At 43.7% G+C, this 5,715-nt stretch overlaps 1 pseudogene; it reads left to right on the top strand.

Annotated features, from left to right (window-relative positions):
- Nucleotides 1-349: 349 nt before the first annotated feature.
- Nucleotides 350-3,143, top strand: LOC131495082 (small ribosomal subunit protein uS2-like; annotated as a pseudogene).
- The last annotated feature ends 2,572 nt before the right edge of the window (nt 3,144-5,715 follow it).

Consider the following 5,715-nt stretch of genomic DNA (forward strand, 5'->3'; position numbering starts at 1 on the left):
AATTACATGATGCCATGAAGAGGAAGAAGAGCTAAACAAGCAAACTGAAAGTAGCTTGGATATCTAAGAGGAAGAAAGGTAGTGCTTGGAGACAGCTGTGGTAAAACTTCCTCCACAATTACATTTTCTTCAGAATTACTGGGAACACATTGTAGATATTTTTAAAATAAAATTTAAGGAGGAATAAATGAAAGTTCGAGCTGTCCTGAGAAAACTTGTCCATGGGTGTGGGCTAACAGGATGGTAGTGAAAAAGCAGAGTTGAAGATAAATTTTAAATGTGAAGCTCCTTTCACTTGACAATAGTATTGAAAAGCCATGGTAAAAAGTAAATTAGATGCTGACTTGTGAGCTCAGATTTGGATTAAGAAAAAATATTTTCTTAAAAAAAAAAATACATGGTACCCTTTCCTGGTAATGAGGGTCTTAGAAACATTGTACAAAAAGCCCACACAGGTACTATGCGCTACTCTGAAGTAATTTTTCTGTTTGTCTCAACACTGTTCTCTCTCCTCTGGTTTGTCTTCCCACTTGTGTTCGGTCATGAAGTCAAGGATACTACTCCATTGCCTGCCATCCCAGAGCAGAATGTCAAGTCATCTGGTTCCTCTTCCCCAGATTCCACCACAGCCAGACTTGGGGCTTCCAGTCCTCGCTGTCTGCTGTTCCCACCACCAAGAACATCATCGCTTTTGTTCTATCTACACTCCATTTTTCCTCACCTTGGTCCTTTCTCTTTCTTGCTGCTAGGTTCATCTCTGCATAGGAACAGTTCATGGCACTCCTCTGCTCGTAACCTACAGTGGCTCCTTCTGTCCACTGAAAGAAACCCGAACTCTTTGGCCAAGAATGTAAGGTCCCCGCTTTCTACACTACCCAGGGAGGGGTCCATATGGTGTTGTTCTGCATTCCCATCATAACTTAAAGAGAAATGTTCACAATGGCTGGAGCCCTTGACGTTCTGTAAATGAAGGAGGAGGAGGGTGTCGTCAAATTCCTTTCAGCAGGACCCCACTTAGGTGGCACAAACCTTGACTTCCAGATGGAACAGTACATCTATAAAAGGAAATGTGACGGCATCTGAGGAGAACCTGGGAGAAGCTTCTGCTGGCAGCTTGTGCCATTGTTGTGGTTGAAAATGGCTCACGTCAGTGTCCTATCACCCAGGAATCCTGGCCAGCGAGCTGGGCTGAAGTTTGCGGCTGCTACTGGAGCCAGTCCCACTGCCGGCCACTTCACTCCTGGAACCTTCACTAACCGGATCCAGGCAGCCTTCCTGGAGCCAAGACTTGGGGTGGTTAGGATCCCAGGGCTGACCACCACCCTCCCACAGAGGCGTCTTCTGGTAACCCCCCTGCCATCACTCTGTGTAACACAAACTCTCCTCTGCGCCGTGTGGACATTGCCATGCCTTGCAACAACAAGGGAGCTTGCTCAGTGGATCTGACGTGGTGGACGTTGGTCCAGGAAGTTCTGCACGTGCATGACGCCATTTCCCGTGAACACCCATGGGAGGTCACGCCTGATCTCTGCTTCTACAGAGAACCTGAAGAGGTTGAAAAGGAAAAGGCTGTGACCAAGGAGGAATTTCAGGGTGGATGGACTGCTCCAGCTCCAGTGAGGTCACAGCTACTCAACCTGAAGTCGCAGACTGGTCTGCAGGCATAGCAGGTGCCCTCTGTGCCTGTTCAGCAGTTCCCTCCTGAAGCCTGGCGCTCTCAGCCTGCCGTGCGGACCTGTGTGCAGCTCCCACTGTTCCGGGCACTGAGTTGGTAGGAACAACCCCGGAGTGGTCTTAAGCTGCCCCTCCACAAAGGCAAACAAAATGGAAATAAGGTTAACAGAAAATAAAAAAATTTCGAAAAGTTAAAAAAAAAAAAAAGTAAGGTCCTCTACTGCCCCTTGAAGAATTTAAAGACCCGTAAGAATACTTTTCAGCTGCATCTCCCACTGTCTTTCTGCACACAGGTTTAGCTCTGGCCCAAACCCGCCAATTTCTATGATATGCTGGCTTGAAACTTTTCCTGATTGTCATGAGGTAGAAGAGAATTCTACTTCTTCTGAATTCTCACAGGACTTTCCTCATGCCCCTTTTGTATGGCGTTAGCCCCGTTTTACATTGTCTTATAATTTGCAAGGAGTGTGTTTGATCTCCACTGGACAGCATCTGAGTGGGTCTATACACCTGTGTCTGTCATCTTTGTATCCACTTCGTTCATGTTTTGGACAGAATAATCCCTGAATAAATATTTTAGATCAATTATTTCTGGTGGGTGCAGCTGGGAATATTAGACCAAAACTAGGTTCACTGGTCCAACTCTGTGATAGAATTAAATCTAGGGTTAGTCTTGAAACTAATTTATTGTTCAGATCTTTTAAAAATCAGGCCAAATAAGGGATTGGCCTTTAGCTCTTAGGGCATCCTTGAAAGGACTGGGCTCCCTCAGGTTTTTCTCATCCAAACCTCAATTCAGAAGAGTGTCAACATCTTGACCTACTGTGTCTTATCCTTCGAGTTACAAACAATTTTACTGAGTCCTAGAAAAGAAGCCCTAAATCTGAATGGCTGGAGATATCAGAGTATGAATTAGAATCAAAGATTTGCTATTTATTGGGTTCTGGGCTTTAGGTTGGGGCCCCTTTGGATTCCACATGTCCTTTCTGACAGTAATGCCTATTGCGTATGTGATGGCCATGTTTGTAAATTTCCTTTTAGTTACTTTGCTTCTCTGTTAGTTCAGGAATGTAAGTGAAGAGGCAGGAGGAGGGGTTGAGGAGCACGACAGTATGATGGTCAACCAGATCTCTCAGATGAAGTTAGAACAGGTGGGAGATAAGCTCCAAATGGCCAGGACCAAGCTCTTTTCTTCAAGTGGGGAAGTAGGGTCACCCTTTCTTTGGCGTGACTCATGATGTGTAGCCAATGTGCTGGCAGCTTCTGAGCGCTGGGCTCATGGCTCTGCTCATCTCTCCCCTTACTTGGTCAACTCCTCTACATTTATGGTTTCTGCTGGTTTCATCAGTGATCATACATCTATCTAGCATCTACTTTTAAAAAATATTTTTTAATGTTTTTATGTATTTTTGAGACAGAGAGAAAGCATGAGCTGGGGAAGGGCAGAGGGAGAGGGAGGCAGGATCTAAAGCAGGCTCTGCACTGACAGCAGACAGCATGAAGCAGTGCTCAACTCATGAACCATGAGATCTCGACCTGAGCCGAAGTCAGAAGCTTAACCCACTGAGCCACCCAGGTGCCCCTCTCTAGCACCTACTTGATGCAAAGTACTGGAGCAGGTATTGCAAGGAAATAAAGAGGAGTTACAGTCTCCGCCTTTTAGAAGTTTATAACGTAACTGGGAAAGGAGGCATGTGTCAGGTTGAAATATGCATGGGAAATGTCAATAATATAAAACGACATTGAGCATGTGACATAATCATAAGGGGAACCCAGCTACAAAATATTGGTGGTTCAGAGGATCAAATTGACACACACATAAAGAAACACTGTAAACATTGACTTAAGCCACTCTTCTTTAGGACATGACCCAATTCCCAGAAGTTTTTAAGCTTCTCTGAAGAACCCAATAAATAGCAAATCTTTGATTCTAATTCATACTCTGATATCTCCAGCCATTCAGCTTTAGCGCTTCTTTTCTAGGACTCAGTAAAATTGTTTGTAAGGAAACTCGAAGGATAAGACATTGTAGGTCAGTAGCAGATATTAAAAAGTCTCAGAGTTTCAAAATTTTAAAAATATTTTATTGTCCACATGAACAGGTATCCATTCTTGTATATTACAAATTAAACCTGGAGCATTTACTTGCTTCTGGCCAGAAAAAGATCCACACATGACTATTAATAGATGTAACAGTCTGGTGTGAAGGCCATCCACCAAGAGGTACTAATTCTCCAGCAAGAATGTCCAAGGCGTTCAGTTGACTACCGAAATTAGAAAGGATTTTTTGAATTTAAAATGACTGGTACTTATGAAGAAGTCATAAAATCTATAAAAAACTATCATTCATGCATCTTAATCAACAAACCAGGAAGCAGCAGCCGCAGCCTGAGTTCTAAAGTTGGAAGCCCTAAGGGTTTGTGGTTCGACTCTGGCTAGGATGCCTTCTGAGTATCCTAAATCCCTCTCTCTGAAATAATTATCCTAATGTTACCGACTTGAGGAACATGGAGAACTGAGAAAAGTAGAGACAAAGGAAGTGTTGTAATTATTAGTGAGCCTAATTCTGACATATTTAAAAGGAACCACAAATGTTTCACTGTTTGAAGGGAATTTGCAGACATCTGTCCTTTAGGAGCTAGGCATCCTAGTTTTGGATTGTCTAGACCTACAGTTTCACTGTGCTGAACATTTTTTTTTTTTTGTCTGTTTCCCTCTGTGCGATTTAGAATGTGGCCATCAGCTGAATGCACATTTCTTTCTTTTGGAGATGCCTGTTCTGACATCTGTCCCTCTAGTTTGCCTCCAACCACCACTCCCTCCACCTGCTACTGATTTCACTTTCTTTGCTTCCCTGGCTCTTCTTCCTCCTCCCACCCCTAGGTGAGTGATCCCAAGGAAAAAGGAATCCCCTAGTTTTTTGTCTTGGGCTTCTTGATCAAGCCTCATTGATCTCTTGGTCATCCTACCTCTTCTGGGTCTCCATGGAACAACTCAGCTTTGCCTTGTCTCTCCTGATAGATACATTAGCCTAGATCACTTTTGGTGCAGCTGAGAAAATGCAATAATTCAAAGGGAATTTTTATTTAAATTTTTTTATAAGCTTTAATTATTTTTGAGAGAGAGAGAGTGCACACTCATGAGTGGGGGAAGAGCAGAGAGAGGGAGACACAGAATCCGAAGCAGCATCCAGGCCCTGAGCTGTCAGCACAGAGCCCGACACGGGGCTCGAACTCACGAACTGTGAGATCATGACCTGAGCCGAACTTGGACGCTCAACTGACTGAGCCACCCAGGTGCCCCAAGGGAATTTTTATTTAAAAAAATAAAAAGAGGATAAGATTTTTTTTTTTTAATTTTTTCAACGTTTTTTATTTATTTTTGGGACAGAGAGAGACAGAGCATGAACGGGGGAGGGGCAGAGAGAGAGGGAGACACAGAATCGGAAACAGGCTCCAGGCTCCGAGCCATTAGCCCAGAGCCTGACGCGGGGCTCGAACTCACGGACCGCGAGATCGTGACCTGGCTGAAGTCGGACGCTTAACCGACTGCGCCACCCAGGCGCCCCGAGGATAAGATTTTTTTTAAAGAAGATATTGAATTAATAGATTCTACATTTTGATCCTGACTTAATCACAGATTTGCCTAGTTAGCATAATTTCTGGATTTTTCTTCCTGGATCCTTTTCCTTTGTGCAGGCCAGCCTGGGGTAGATGCGAGTCTCAGCTGTCTGGCTTTTTTGTCTCTTGCAGATTCTGGGTACCCTTGCTGCTGAGTCCAGGAAGATTGAACTATTCTTGATCTTGTTTTGTTTGGTTTTGTTTTTGTAAAGTCGCTCACCTTGACTCTAGTTTGTGTTTCTCAAGGACTCAAGAAGTTATTTTATTAAAACAAAACAAACAAAAACAACAACCCAACACTTTTCTTGATTACTATCTTAAAACCTTTTTTTTAAATGTTTATTTATTATTTAAAGACAGAGTCAGAGTGTGAGCAAGGGAGGGGCAGAGGGAGAGGAAGACACAGAATCCGAGGCAGGCT

Source organism: Neofelis nebulosa, chromosome 14, assembly GCF_028018385.1.
Source record: "Neofelis nebulosa isolate mNeoNeb1 chromosome 14, mNeoNeb1.pri, whole genome shotgun sequence".
Taxonomy (NCBI): Eukaryota; Metazoa; Chordata; class Mammalia; order Carnivora; family Felidae; genus Neofelis; species Neofelis nebulosa.